Genomic DNA, 15,947 nt, shown 5'->3' on the forward strand with positions numbered 1-15,947 from the left:
AATACACGTGCGCGGGAAGCTGATGCGCATTCATTCCGGAGAAGGAGCGCGCGTGTCAGCGCGTGACGAAAGCACGGCGATGGTTTCGCTCACGCGTTCTCCGGTCAGTTGCGCGTCCTCTAGCTCGTTAGCTTGAGCAAGCCCCGTTGTAACGCCTTTAACCAACAATTAATGAAAGTTTGGGTCGTATTGAGACGTAAACAAAATCATGCTTCCCGGAACTTCACCGCACAGCACCTGCGATGCGCTGCTGTTAACTGCGCCCGTAGTGTTTCACCGAAGGAATATGGCAAATGCTTGCGCGTATGGCATGCATAAAATTTTATGTATGCGCTTGTTTCTCTTTTACCCCCTGGAACACTTTTTTTTTTTTCGTATAATTTTTCGCGCGATGGCGACTTGTGCCTTTATGCCTTCTCATTCAGCTATCTTTCGGGATAACATCTTATTTTCGGATTTTTCTTTAGCCGTTTTTCTTAGTGTTACTATTTCTTCCTTGAACATTTTCAGCGGTTAAGTGATGTGCTCTACTTGTTAAGCAGTGAATAAAGTATGGAGTAGTAGCACTTATAATGAACTGATGAATTGAACCAACTACGTAAATAAATCAATTGAACTAAATAGATTAATAAAGACTAAATTATTGTTAAACAAAAAATTGAAAATCTTGTTATTCGTTCATAATTAAGCATATCTCGTTTTCTATTTGTTCCTTCGCATTCACATTGGTAAATTATGTTTTCTGAGATGTTCGCTAACTTTCCCTCTTCCATATTTTACTCGTACAGCGGGTGCCGCCTACTTCGAAATACCCTGGGACCTCCATCTGTATAGGCATGTTACGATGAACCATATATGCATATTATTTGCATAAATCTGAATTAAATTGTAATCGATATATAAATAATGTGGCGACTGGCAGAGCTATCAAGAATTGCGTATTGTGACGCCCTTGGTAAGTAAGAAAGTTTATCGGTCGATATTACAAGGGCGGGAATTTGGGCTGCTGTTTACTTATGATCTTCCATTAACAGCGCATAAACTACAGACAAAGGCAGAACAGACATACATGTGTATCTTGTATGTTTATTCAATATTCGTCTTGTTTATGCTCTGTTATGCACCATTTCATTGATATGTTGATGACAGTAATATTACTAAGTTATATTTTTCGCTTGTCGCTCGCGATGAATTATTGAGTATTGATTTTCCAAACCTTTTCCTTTTTTTCTTTTATTCCTGAATTCAATAGATACTGAAGTTTTTTCATTGCTTAAAGTGGCTAAGCGGCTGTGGCGCCCCGATGCACGACGTCGGGTGTTTTTAAATCCGATGAAAGGAAAAAAAGAAAAAAAAAGCGGACATGTCCCATTTTTTTCTTTCCGCGTGGTTAAAAAGAAAAAGATAGTGATCGAAATTAATCCTAAACTCGCTACCGTGGGCGGGTGATACCAGTCAAGCCCGCGTCCCGCCTTTCGTCACCACTGCGATCATCACCACGATCACCCTGGTCCAAATGCAACGGAGCATCGTATCATAGAGATGTATCGATGCGTCGAAGGGAGGGTCATATATAAAGGCGTCCACAGTCTACCGTCGCAATCCCTGCTCGACCGGCGTGACTTGGATGCCAAGAGCGTTTAGTGTCATAATTCGAAGGTTTGCCACGCCTTTGAAGTGCCTTATAGCAGTGACAAAATATGCAAACTGGAGAAATGTTGCACAGAACTCTGCTTGAGAAACCATGAAGAGAAGAACTGCTAAGATGCTGCTGCTGGGGTATGTCAGGAAATGTCAAAGATATTGATCAACATACTCGCAACGTCTACGTTACTCTTCCTATGCGAAGAGAAGATGCGTACGCCTTTCACCGCTCTTCCGTGATACATTACATGCGTCTGTGTTGACGCGCTCTCGTTCAGCGTGCGTTTAATATACTATAGTGAGCGCTATTATGTGCCGCAACCCGTGTTTCAATTAAATCTAGTGCCGGAAACATCGTCAGTCATTTTAAGTTACATACGGAGATGAGTTGCTTGTAAACGAATATCAAATGTGCGGCGCGTCACGTCGCGGTTGCTCTCAACGCCCGTCATATTACTGCGAGGCTTCATATGATATATGCGACGGGCATATATGCGATCTCTTAATCAGCCCTTGCTGTTTACTGACCGAATTTCATAGCTCCATCTTCTTATCGCTCGCGTATTCAGCACCTCGCTAAAAGCGGAAAAATAATAAAGTTGCTAAGCGCCACGTCGAAGCTAACTCGATACGTATATATCTTGATACGCAACGTCCTTCAGGGAACGAGTGTGTATTTGTCTTGCAGTTCAGTCGCATGGCCAAAAAGAACTACAGACAGGGGCGACTAAACGGCGATGGAAAGCAGGGCAGCGCTCTTTTTCATTTACTTTTTCGTTTATTTCATCCGTGTCTAGCGTTTCTCGCTGTATCGCAACTGCAACGGGACACCAGCTACTCTTGCCCGAACGATTCATGCACTGCAGACCACAAAATAACGAGAACGTTCTACCCTGGCAGACCGAGCTTCTGCGGGTTGTTTTCAGTAAGTGCGGCATCGTGCCTGCTGGGGTGACGAAGGCGATAAAAGGGGGGGGGGTGCTTGTGAGTGAGCCCGGACACGAGCGTCGTTTCTTTCGTTGGCCTTGGCCGGAAGCGCGCCTATCGCTTTGGCGGCGGGAAGGCGCACTCTCGCTTTTTCGCTCCCGGCGTTTTTATTTTTGCTTCTTCGCTCTCCCGCAGCTTTCTTCTTTTCTCTCTCACTCTTGTTCAGCTCGATAACGATCTGGTTAAGCCGTAACGAATATGGCTTTCGAACATTTCAAGCGAAACCTTCCAGACGTCGAAAGCGTCGGTCCCGAGAGGCCAGTCAGTCTCAGTTTGCCCGTCATTGACAGGGTGCATTATTTCCGTCGCATGTGGCGAGCGTTCGTGGATATAGTTGTACCGCCTTGTCATGCACATTCCCTGGTCCGTAGAAATGAAGAGCTTTACCGTTGCTTTGCGAACCGTGAAAGGTATATGAATGACCCTGGAATCGTTCATATCTTTAATATACATATTTGCGGCCGCAAATCGTATTTACGCACATTGACTACCCGCAGTCGAAAATCTAGCAGTGATATCGCTTCCCTGACCCTGAAAGCCATCGTTTTAGTAAGCAAGTCGGGCGCCTAAATCTCGGCCGGATTATAGAAGCAAGGTGTGTGACCGGTCAGTTGGTATTCCATGACTGCGTGCATGAACAGCGCGGAAGAGACACAATAAACGAGGGACTGACGACGACAGCGCCAGTCTTCGATCGTCAGGCCCTCGCCTTTTGCGTCCATTCCGCGCTGTTTTTGCAATCATGGTTTATAGAAAGGCGTTTGGTAACATCCAGGAATTAAACGAAGAGTGTCGCCTCAGCGCAACCTTTGTGCTAAGTTGCTCAGCTGCCTCGCGCGCTTGCCAGTATTCATTAGATAGATGGTCGACATCCTCGCCGAGTCTGACTGTAGAGGACACGTGTAAGAAAAAGCGCACCGCGTGCGCTTTTCCATCCAGCGGCTGTGTCACTGTCCTGTCACCCCAGCGGCCGTGTCACTCCAGCGGCCGTGTCACTGTCAATGCCACTGTCCTGTTGATGCGCGCTTCCTGTCAATGCTTTGTACAGCGGTATTTCAGGCCTAAAATGTATTGGGCAAGAAAGCAGCGCGTTGAGGGGTAAACCTCTACGTACTTGTTGTGCGCTGTTTTTGCCCGTCATATCAGTGAACATGAGTAATTAAAAAAATAAGAAAGAGCGTTTATTGTTCTCGTTTGAACAGTTTATCCTTTCGTAGGTTTCGCAATTCCCAAAATAAATTAATGTACCCAAATAAATTTCTAAATAAATGTATATACTACGTCCTCTGATTGATGCCGATCCACCAGCCGGAACGGTTAGGAATAAACATTTGTTTCCCATTGCAGTATTTTTGAATTTTTTACAAGTTTTTTATTGCGGGGTGTCCAGAAGAAGCTCTCGTTATCCCCATATGCAGGGATTTTTTTTAAAGACTACATACTTTTTATAAAAAATTTTATGACAATCACGCTTCAGTAGTTCCCGCACGCGTACTGTATGTCGACGCGGAAATACTTTGCTGCAACTAAAATGACATGGATGAAACTAATTAACAAAGCTTGTTAAATAACTTTTTTAATTATTGACTTCATGGCAGTTGTCTTTTTAATTATTGACTTGATGGCAGTTGTTTATGTGAGAAAGTTGTAGTGCGCGTCAATTTATGGCACACCCATTTTTTTAGAAATCACGAAAGGTGTACGTAATTCGAGATGTTCATCATCGAATTTCGACGGCGAAATCGGAAGTGATCGCGCCCGGCGCGCCGAAGACGCGGCCTCTCGGTTGCGTCAAACCGGAACTACCTATCAAAAGGCCGTGACTAAGTTGAATGAAGGTGCGTCGTGGCCGCGTCTTTTCGTGCAAATTGTCAAGTCATCTCACTTGCGCGAGCGGATCGCCTTACCTTTGCGTGTTGTGTTTGGTACTTATCTGTTTCTTTCGAGCTGTGCGCGAGAAAACCGCGATATCAACCTTTTCTTTATCTGTGAAGCATAAAACTCTGTAGGGCAGACACCGCGGCGGCTCTCAATTCTTCTTGCAGACCGGCGAAATGGCCACCACACATCGCGCCCAAAGAATGAGCTCTCTATTTCTGTATTTCAGAATGCCTGTCAATTTTTCTGGCCATATTCTGCTTCGGCGCACCTTGATTCAAATTCCGTCACTTCCTTGTCACGTGTAGTTCAGGTCTGACGTAACCGAGAGGCCGCGTTTCCTGCGCGCCGGGTGCGATCAGTTTAGATTTCGCCATTAAAATTCGATTAGGAGTATCTCGAATTACGTGAGACTTTCGTGACTCCTAAAAAATTGGTATGCCGTAAATTGACGCGCACTGCAACTTTCTAATGTAAAACTGCCACCTAATCAATAATTTAAAAAATAATTAACGAGTTCTTGTTAATAAGTCTCGTCAATGTCATTTTAGTTGCGGCAAAATCTTTCCGCATCGACATGGAGTATACGTGTGCGAAAACGACTGGAGCGCGACTGCCATAGAATATTTATTAAAAATGTGTATTGTCTGAAGAAAAACTCTGTATAAAAAAAACTCTGTATTCCTAAAACCGCTTTTTTTGTGTGTGTGAGATGTCGTGCACCTTTGTCGACGTGAACCCATTTATTACATAGTCCCTGAGTGCGAAGTGCGCTGCGCTGCCATTTCCGCTAGACATTAGATCTTGCAGCTCACCGTATTGATCAAGACAAAATGTTATTGATCAAGCCACACTATATTCTTAAATTGGAATCGTACGATCGCGCTATTTCTAATTAATTTCGACTGCCAGGTATTGAGGCTTATGCACTCAGTAAAATAATGTGTGCAAAGTTTATCCCACCTATGCTTGCTAAACTGTTTAATGTCCCTGTTGTTGTTAAATTGGACCTCTGGAAGCATGCCGCACCCAATTTGCAAATAATGAATGCGTCGCTAGAGATGTGGTACGCTGTATAAGGTTCTGTGTTCCCTTTCTCTATTTTCTCTTGCTCTCTCTTATGTTCCCCGGCAAGCCGAGCTTCGGAAATTTCGTCGGTCAGGGTTGGCAGTCGTCGAATGCAATTAAGCGCTCTACGTAGGATTGGGCCAGTTGACGCACTGGAACACGTTACGTATGCCTAAGCTGGGGTTTTTGTTTTTATTGTTAGTTTTCGTTATCATTTCAATGTATGCGGTTTCCTGGTGTTGATGAGGGTGGTTCATCGATGTTCTCGCGAGCCATTCGCTGAAAGTTCGCCCGAGATCGAGGCTGTTGGGACTTTCCGGACCGGGGCGCGACCTTTAAGCGGTCTCGCTCACCATATGCGCAGACCACCACAGCAGGGGCGTAGCTAGAAATTTTTTTCGGGGGGAGTTCAACCATACATTATGTATGTTCGTGCGTGCGTTTGTATGTGTACGTGTATATATGCGCAAGCAAAATTGAAAAATTTCGGGGGGGGGGGGGGTTGAACCCCCCCCCCTGGCTACGCCCCTGCACCACAGTCATTTGAACTCAGCGTTTGCCGTGCGCGGTTATCCATGGTTTAGTGTAGGCGCGTCAAACGGCTGTTTTATTACCCATAACCGCAACGTAAGTTTCCTTACTTGCGCGTTTACATACAGACCAGGAAAAAGAACTTTCGTTCATTGCGTAGCGATACCGGCACGGGACTTGCCTCTTTCTGAATGCTGTCTCCGCAAGCCATGCAACTTGTCGCTGCGCTTCGTTTTTCTGTGCAGCACTTTTTACTGTATTATAGTTATACTACGGAACTTTGCCGCTTCTTTGTAACATTATTGAATTACTTCCACCTTTGTTTTGTGCGAACAGGCCGAGCAACAAAGTTGCGAAGAGACCGTGGAATAAGGAGAGTAACCGCCACCGCCGCTCCTAACAGAGAGCGCTACCGAGTCCGTTGTTCTACGTTGTTCGGTGCATGGGCGTGGGTTGCAGCCTCGTCAAAATAAGGGTAGGATCTTGAGTGGGGCACCCAGAGCTATTAACAGAGCGCATGATCGAAGAAAAGCCAGTCTGTCAAAGAAGGAAATCACCGCTGTTTTACTTAGTTATTTCGGGAATGACAACGTCGCTAAATCGGGTTTGGTATCCAAGATAGTTCGTTAATTTACGTTCATGACAACACTGAACCCTGTGGGTATTTACCGGGGAATGGAAATTTTTTCGTTAGATAGGGAAATTCGCTAGATCGAGTGTCATATAGATATAGGTGTGTGTGTGTGTGTGTGTGTGTGTGTGTGTGCGTGCGTGCGTGCGTGCGTGCGTGCGTGCGCGCGCCGATGATCCAGGCGGCCGTGTTTGGCTACTCTTACATTGACAATGATTTGACTTAACAGTCAGGCGATTCGGATAAAGGCGATAGCGTTAATTGAAAATATCCCCGGGTTTTTTCTTTCTTTTTTTTTCCTTATCTTTCTTTTTGCTCTATCCTGATGCACCAAAGCCGCGATAAACATGGAACTCCAATGCGTAAACGGTGCAGTAGCTTTGCGATCCTCGTAATCGAACTTTATTACTTTCACCTACGCTCAGTTTTCCTCGGCGTGGCCTGTATACAACGCCGCCACTTGGTCGTAAAAACGGGCACTTAGTCGGATTGCATTCGCCGTACAAGTGGGGCTTGTAGCACTGTATAACACGCTTTCCATTGGTCATTGTTTCGCGCGTGATTAGGCTCATCTCGCGCAAGCACATGACTACTCCTTCAGCTGTGTTTCATTTGAACTATTCTGCGCTAACTAGTTTACTATATATCTGTCCACTCTACCATCGGGATCAAAGCTTTGGCCGCGTGCTCTGAGGGGAAGCCTGCATACCATATATATCCTGTGTGCGCTATATTTCTGCCGCCATTGTTTTATTTTAACGCGATAGCGTTAAAGAGCTCGTTTCGCAGAAATTCCGATGTCGGCGTCGGCGTCGTTGGTTGTGAGCGAAAAATCGTCATCTTGTCCGTGACCGCAAAATCGAGAAATATGCAAATAAAATAATAAAAATCTTAGGTTCGAGTGAGAATCGAACCCAGGCCGTCTGCGTGGCAAGCGGGTATTCTACCACAAAGCCACGCCATTGCTTGAAACAGCTCCGAAAAAAAAAAGACACTATATGAATGTCTTGTTGTCGGAGGAGTCTCCTTAACGCATGTAATATTGCGTGGCAGAATCGTATACACTCGCGCCAAGCGTCAAAACATGTGGATTGCGCAACGAGTGGGTGTTTTAAAGGCCCACCCATTACAAAGCGCTCAGACATACTTAATCATCATCAGCTGTAAAAGCATCAACAAAGTGAGCAGCTGCGTAGGTTCGCGTGTTGCCTTACAGACGCGTCGTGGGCCCTTCGCTGATTCGAAAAAGGAAGAATTATGGCGTAGTGAGCACTGCGCAAATGGTCTTGTAGTATTGCTTAGGTACAGAAGACTGAGGCGCGAAATACATTTCTTGAAAAAGGGAGAAGCAGAAGAGCAGAAGCAATGTACGCACCAACTAGCCCAGAAGCATGTCCTTTTGGTCTTGTAGTAGACATTCTAGGATAGTTTGATGCGGCCAATTTTACGCGCACAGACGTTCGTTTCCTTGCGCCACTGTTGAGGCATGCACTGAGAACCAAGCTAGGCTAGCAGTTGAGAAAGCGATGCGCAAGGGACCCGATTACGCTATCGCGTTCTACTCTTGAAGGCGAAGCTCAATGGTCCTTCAAGTTTTTATTCGAGTTCCCGGCAGAACGCACTTCCACTTCAATATGACTTTGACGTTACTTCCATGACAAATCACTCATAGTTCCTAGATAAAATGTACCGTTTAAATATCCACATTAGGCAACACTATTCCATGGTGGATTATAAATCAAAGTTACTCCATTTACTATAAATCCCGAGACCAAGCCAGTTTTCGTGATCGTTGTCCCCAAAATCTGCACGCTTTTTTTTTTTTTTTGCTTAATAGACATTCACTTCTTAGTACTCGTATGGCTTCAATTCCTTACTCGTAATAACTTCTTGGAAATAATTAAAGGACGTTCGTCGATTCCATACTCCGCACTGCGATTTGTCGTGCAAATGATGCTCATCTCGTCAGATCGTCCTAAGTGGCCGCTACGATGGTGCCGTCGCTGACACCCCTTTTAGCCTAAATCAAACAAGTCAAAGTAAATAAATCTCGCGCGTGTGTGTGCGCGTCACCCTGTGTCAGTGCTGGATGGCCGTTTTGGAGTCTGGCCTCATTGAACAGCATGTGCGGCATCAGCACTGGCACGCTGTTTAGCCGGGTGTCTCGATATAATCATGCACAAAGTGTTTGTCACATTTCTATACGCCACAGAACAGAGACGAGGACAAGGAGACATACGTAAGACGTGCACGTATACATTTGGTGTGTGTGTGTGTGTGTGTGTGTGTGTGTGTGTGTGTGTGTGTGTGTGTGTGTGTTGTGTGTGTGTTTGTAATTCATGCCTTTTGTCCTTGTATCATCCACTTGAGTAACGAGCACAAAAGCGGTCTGTGTCGCAATTTACAAAGGGTGGACGCTGAACAGACATGCAGTATAAGCCTCTCTTTTAACCAGCCCTCGTCAGTATTTGATGCTTCTACAAGGTATACCGTATCAGATTACGTCAAATCTCGGAGTGTGTGCGGCGTGACATGCAGCATATAAACCGAAGGTGATGTCGAGTCTGTCCGGACTATATATACTTCCGCGGCGGAAGGTCAAACGTTTTCGTCAGTGCTGGGAGAACAATGTTTCGTTATCTGTTTTTGTTTGCTTATCCTTGTTTATTATTCTTGTTTTATGTGGTTACGTCTGTAATCATGCTCTCACACCGTTGGACACCCGCTAGGTCGCATGTTGCCGTGTCCAGAAGTCGCATTACTGACATCTCTCCTGAACGTGGAAGCCGATTGAAAATTAGGACGACGAGATTTAGTTTCCTTCCACAATCCCGCGTGTAACATCTAATGCTGTAGTACTGCTCGGCGGAGCATTGTTACAAAGCAACGCGACACCAGTCACGCACACAGTGCACGTATCTTTCCTATTCTCTTTTCTTTTTCCTGCAGCTATTATTTACTAACGCACAGGCGCGTTTAGAAGGAAAGCCACGATTTCGTGGGTCATCAGCTAGCCGCGGCAGAGCTATAGCTGCCCGCGGCGTTGTCGTAATTGCAGCTATAGGCTACTTTCACCTCAAGGTCGCGCTGACCGGCCTTGTGTCCACATGCCTGCATTGACTGCGCTTCGCCTGCAATATCTTCGACGCGTACCACAAATCGCCCTCTCGCTCGTTTCAGAGAATGCATTTGCCTCGTAAGTTGTCTTTGATGCCACCATTTGGCATAGCCGATTCCGCTGGCTTTTCTGCCTTTCAAATATCTGCGTTCGCTTTCTTTGTGAGTATTTGCTGCTCGACAGTGGGGAATTTCTGCTATGAAATGAATCAGTTGTGCTCGGGTGTAGGTAAAGAGTTAAGCACGCAATGAGAGCTTGAACATGGGTTAGAACTTAGAACATACGTGCGCACAAACGAAGGTATGTAGAACTGCATGCACTTTGGTCCTCGTGGCGAAGTTCGGCCTCATCTGTGAACCAAGTGTTGTTGCGTCCCGATGGTGAGAGTGACGTCATGGGTTCGACATTTGCCAGACGCGGAGGTGATGGCTGGCGCGGTCAACGAAATCGCCATTTTGCTGTTAATTGTCTCTATCCTCATTAACTCCTGTACAACTAACAGCGATTCGCATCCTATATGCACGTGCCACTTCAACTTTAATTGTAATATTTTACTTAGCGCAGCTCAGAGGCTACGCCGAAGGGCAAGCACCAAATCAGACGTGCGCGCAGTGTCTGCTCAGCGATGTCATGATGGCGGAGACGATGTAGGAAACCCGTGGAAAGTAGCTGTTTGTAATGGTGGCAGCATGACGTAAAAAACTGCGACACACCCCGCAGGGGCGTCTGCGGAAGCAGGCGTTTGGTGTGTAGCGACACCACGGACCCGAGCTAACGGGGGGGTTTCGACCCCCTCCCACGCCTAGCCGTGCGTGGCTTTGCCGTGTCCGGGGAAAAGGGGATCCTGGGGGTTGAGCCGACGCCGGGTGATTGGACCTCTAAGGCCCCCCGGCAGAGGCAACACACCCCTTTGGCCCCGGCTTCACGTAGACGGCACCCCTGGCCTGACCCACCCAGGGGAATTCGGCAGTCGCCTTTTCCTGTCTCTCTCTCCCCTCATCTTCGTCTTTCTCTCTCACTTTAAATCTTTCCTGTCTACTCCTCCCTTCTGCTTACATCCGATGTTTCCTGGCGGCAAGGGTTAACCTTGTGTAGTTACTCTCGCTTGAGTAGTTATATTAGGTTATAGCGGCACTGTACGGCTGGCGTCTGTAGCCTTATACATCTAAGTGCTTCAGCGTCCCCTAGTTGGACTCCATGGTGGGTGGCCGCCATTGCTGCCGAAACAAACAAAACAATCATGGGAACACCCTCATTTCCCCGCCTACTTGATCGTCTCCCTCAGAAGAGGGTACGCACCGAAGAACTAACCTGTTTCAACCGACCTAGAACCTCCTATCCGAAATTCCACGTAATCCATAGTGAAGCTACAAACAAACAAGCCAGATCGATTTCCCCATTTGTTGTGGCAAAGTCTCTGACCGAAGTCTTTGGGCCAGGCTACAAGGTAACTAAGATGGCTAGCGGTGACCTTCTGCTTGAGCTACCTGAAAAACACCACTACGACAAACTTGGTGGTCTAGCAACCTTTGGCAACATTCCAATATCTGTTTCACCTCACCGATCAATGAATACCACACGCGGAGTCGTCTCAGAGGTAGATCTCCTTGAATTATCAGAGCAGGAACTTCTAGAAGGATGGAAAGAGCAAAATGTCACCGATGTGAAGCGAATCATAATCAGACGCGACAACAAAGAAATAGCGACGAAGCATCTCATACTAACCTTCGAATCCAGCGATCTACCACAAACCATTGAAACAGGATACATCAAACTAGCCGTCCGCCCGTACATCCCAAATCCGAGGCGATGCTTCAAATGCCAGCGATTCGGCCATGGTTCGCAGAGCTGCCGTGGTCAAGAAACTTGCGCGAGATGTGGAGGCCAAGGCCATCCCTCTGAAAACTGTACAAGCACACCCCACTGCGTCAATTGTGACGGCGATCATGCAGCCTACTCGCGATCCTGTCCGAACTGAAAAAGAGAGAAAGACATAATCACCCTCAAGGTAAAAGAAAACATTTCTTTCCGTGAAGCCCGTAGGAGGTGCTCACCTTTTCACACCACACCTTACGCTGATGCGGCGCGCCGGGGGGCCGCGTCGCATCGGCCGCCGCCACTCCTTCGGTCTGCGCAGAGCGACCCGTCGGCTGTGGCGCCTGCCCCCAAGGCGGCAGTAGTTAAGGCTACACCGCCAACTCGCGAACAGGGACCGGCGACTCCAGGGCCGTCGGGTCTCAAGGCCTCGTCTCACCAGGCGAGGCCCGAAACTCGAGCCACTAGCCCGACCGTGCGGGCATCCAGTGCCTCCGAGGAGGCATTGGACACGGTATCGGCACCACTGGTGCCGAAACACCGGCGCAGTTCTCTGGACCGCGCCAAGAAAACAAAAAAGCCAATTACGGGGCCGGACGACCGTCCTGCCTCCTGAAACAAAGTATTTCACTTGAACACTCCACACTTCCTTATTGTACACACAGCACCTTTGTATGATTAATATGCACACACAAATATTACAGTGGAACATCCGAGGCCTTCTTCGAAACCTCGATGACATTCAAGAACTCCTTCACGAACTCAATCCAAAAGTGCTGTGTGTGCAAGAAACACATTTAAAACCACAACACACAAACTTTCTACGAAACTACCTCATTTTTCGAAAGGACCGAGATGATGCCACGGTATCATCCGGCGGTGTAGCCATTATAGTCAACCAATCAGTAGCATGTACACATTTACCACTACAGACGTCCCTGGAAGCAGTGGCTGTTCGAGCAGTTCTTCTAGATAAACTCATCACCATTTGCTCTCTATACATACCGCCACAATACAACCTACAAAAACAAGAATTCCAGTCCTTGGTGGATGAACTGCCCGAGCCTTATCTGGTCCTTGGGGACTTGAATGCGCATAGCGATCTATGGGGTGACTCTCGCTGCGATGCGCGAGGTCGTCTGATCGAAAATTTTCTCTTTTCTTCCGGCGCGTGTCTGTTGAATCGGAAAGAGCCAACATATTATAATCTCGCCAACAATTCCTACTCGTCAATAGACCTCAGCATTACATCTCCATGCCTTCTTCCAGTCCTTAATTGGAAAGTTATTGGGAATCCCTATGGAAGTGACCATTTCCCAATAGTTCTAAGCGCAGCAATAACAAATCAATGTCCTCCACAGGTTCCTAAATGGCAGACTGAAAGAGCCGATTGGGAACAGTTTCGAAAACTTACCATCTTAAGCCGGACTGACATGTGTACCTTAAGTATAGAAGCTGCTGTGGACTACTTTGTAGCCTTTTTGATCGATACTGCAAGCAAATGCATCCCACAAACAAGCGGACGGTCTCGAAAACAACGTGTCCCATGGTGGAATAATGACTGTCGAATTGCGCGAAACAAGCAAAACAAGGCATGGAGGTTGCTTCGCGATTCTCCGACAGCTGAGAACCTTATCAACTTTAAGAACTTAAAGTCCCAAGGCAGGAGGACGCGCCGACAGGCTAGAAGAGAAAGTTGGCAGAAGTTTTTATCAGGCATTAGTTCATATACACACGAGGGTAAAGTCTGGAACAGGGTCACTAGGGTAGTAGGAAGACAAGCGTATTCACTTCCTCTAGTAAGCACAGAAGGTGAGAGCTTGGAAGACCAGGCGAACTATCTAGGCGCACACTTCGAACAAGTGTCCAGTTCCGCGCATTACTCTGAAGTCTTCCAACGGTACAAAACAAGAATAGAAAAACAGAAACTAGAGCGGAAAAGCACAAAGCACGAGGCATATAACCAACCTTTCAGCTTAGCTGAGCTACAGGTATCACTAAGCTGCTGCAGTAATTCCGCCCCAGGATCTGACCGTGTGGTATATGACATGTTGAAAAACCTACCTGCCGAAACGAAAAAAACCTTACTTTCCCTGTATAACGCCATCTGGTTTTCCGGCGAGATCCCCTCGTCATGGAAAGAGGCGATTGTCATTCCTATTCTTAAACAGGGCAAAGATCCATCCTCTGTTACGAGTTACAGGCCCATCGCGCTAACAAGCTGTCTGTGCAAACTCTTCGAAAAGATGATAAACCGTCGACTTATACATTTCCTGGAAATGAACAATCTACTTGACCCGTACCAGTGCGGATTTCGCGAGGGTAGATCCACCATTGACCACCTGTTACGTATCGAGGCACAAATCCGTGACGCATTCGTCCACAGGCAGTTCTTTCTGTCTGTGTTCCTCGATATGGAAAAGGCTTACGACACAACATGGCGCTTTGGAATACTAAGAGACCTGTCCCACCTTGGTGTACGTGGTAGAATGCTAGATATAATAGAGAGCTACTTGTCAGATCGCACGTTTCGAGTCCGGGTAGGAAATGTTCTATCAAGACCATTTCTTCAAGAAACGGGAGTGCCACAGGGTGGTGTACTTAGTTGCACACTCTTTATTATCAAAATGAATTCCTTGCGCCTCTGCATACCACGAAATATGTTTTATTGCACATATGTCGACGATGTACAGGTCGGTTTTAAGTCGTGCAACCTTTCGATCTGTGAGCGTCAGGTCCAGCTAGGGCTGAACAAGATCTCCAAATGGGCGGACGAGAATGGTTTCAGCCTTAATCCTCAAAAAAGCACCTGTGTCCTGTTCTCTCGAAAGAGAGGCCTTCATCCTGATCCAGATATTGACCTGCATGGTCAACATCTCTCCGTGAAGACGGAGCACAAATTCTTAGGCCTAATTCTCGATAGTAAGCTTACGTTCGTATCGCACATTAAATATTTAAAAAACAAATGCCTAAAAACAATGAATGTTCTAAAAGTGTTGTCACACACTACGTGGGGTAGTGACAAAAAGTGTCTGTTGAATCTGTACAAAAGCCTCATACGCACTCGCCTACTACGGTGCAATAATCTATCAGTCGGCGACAGCAAGCGCCTTGAAGATGCTTGACCCTGTCCACCATCTAGGCATTCGCCTTTCTACGGGCGCCTTTCGCACCAGCCCCGTGGAAAGCCTCTACGTCGAATCGGACGAGTGGTCGCTACACCTACAGAGATCTTACCTATCTTTTGTATATTTTCTGAAGGTGAACGCAAACAAGGAACACCCCTCACACTCCACAATCAATGATTTGTCCAGTTCTGCCCTTTTCGACAACCGTTCTTCGGTGAGACAGCCGTACTCACTTCGTGTGAGGGCTCTAGCTGAAGAAATGGGTGTGCGAATTCTCGAACACTCTCTAATGGCTCCCGCTCCACGTCTCCCGCCGTGGCAGTGGCAGCTTATAGATTGTGATGTTTCTTTCGTGGAAGTTACCAAGCACGCGCCACTTGCACATATCCGCACACACTTCCTCGAACTCCAGCACAAATACACGTGTCCAGAATTCTTCACAGATGCCTCAAAGTCCAATACTTCTGTTTCGTACGCAGCGGTTGGTCCATCCTTTTCCGATTCCGGTATTCTGCACCCAAACTCAAGTATCTTCACAGCGGAAGCTTACGCGATACTTGCGGCTGTTAAACACATAAGACACTCAAAACTACAAAAGGCAGTTATTTACACGGATTCCCTAAGCGTGGTAAAAGCTTTAAAAACTCTGAAAAAACACAAAAACCCTGTCCTTGTCTCGCTATACTCTCTTTTATGCACGATCTACACACTCGAACAACGTGTCGTAGTGTGCTGGGTGCCAGGGCACCGCGAGATTGCAGGCAACGTGTTGGCGGATCACCTAGCAGTATCCGCCCACGAAAACAGTCTCAATACACTCATAGCTATTCCCCCACTAGACTTTGGGGGAATAGCTACACTTGGGCCTTTTGGCAGACCACATGGGATATGCAGACAAGAAATAAGCTACACGTTATCAAACCACATTTAGGTAATTGGCCGCCGGTATCGAAGTCACGCTACACAGAAGTTACACTTTGCAGACTGAGGATTGGCCACACACATAGTACCCACTCATATCTTTTGTCCGGAGGCGATCCACCTCTGTGTGATCACTGTGGCGATCCACTAACTGTACTCCACACCTTACTGCAATGCACGGAACTGGACGCTCTCAGAAAAAAGCATTTTTCACCCATATACCTAC

General features: G+C 46.8%; 1 protein-coding gene across 4 annotated transcripts in view; it reads left to right on the plus strand.

The window, feature by feature from the left end:
- Window positions 1-15,947, plus strand: part of LOC119403260 (diacylglycerol O-acyltransferase 1) — a 165,161-nt gene that overhangs the window by 73,940 nt on the left and 75,274 nt on the right. The window lies entirely within an intron of this gene.

Source organism: Rhipicephalus sanguineus, chromosome 1, assembly GCF_013339695.2.
Source record: "Rhipicephalus sanguineus isolate Rsan-2018 chromosome 1, BIME_Rsan_1.4, whole genome shotgun sequence".
In the NCBI taxonomy this organism is placed as follows: domain Eukaryota; kingdom Metazoa; phylum Arthropoda; class Arachnida; order Ixodida; family Ixodidae; genus Rhipicephalus; species Rhipicephalus sanguineus.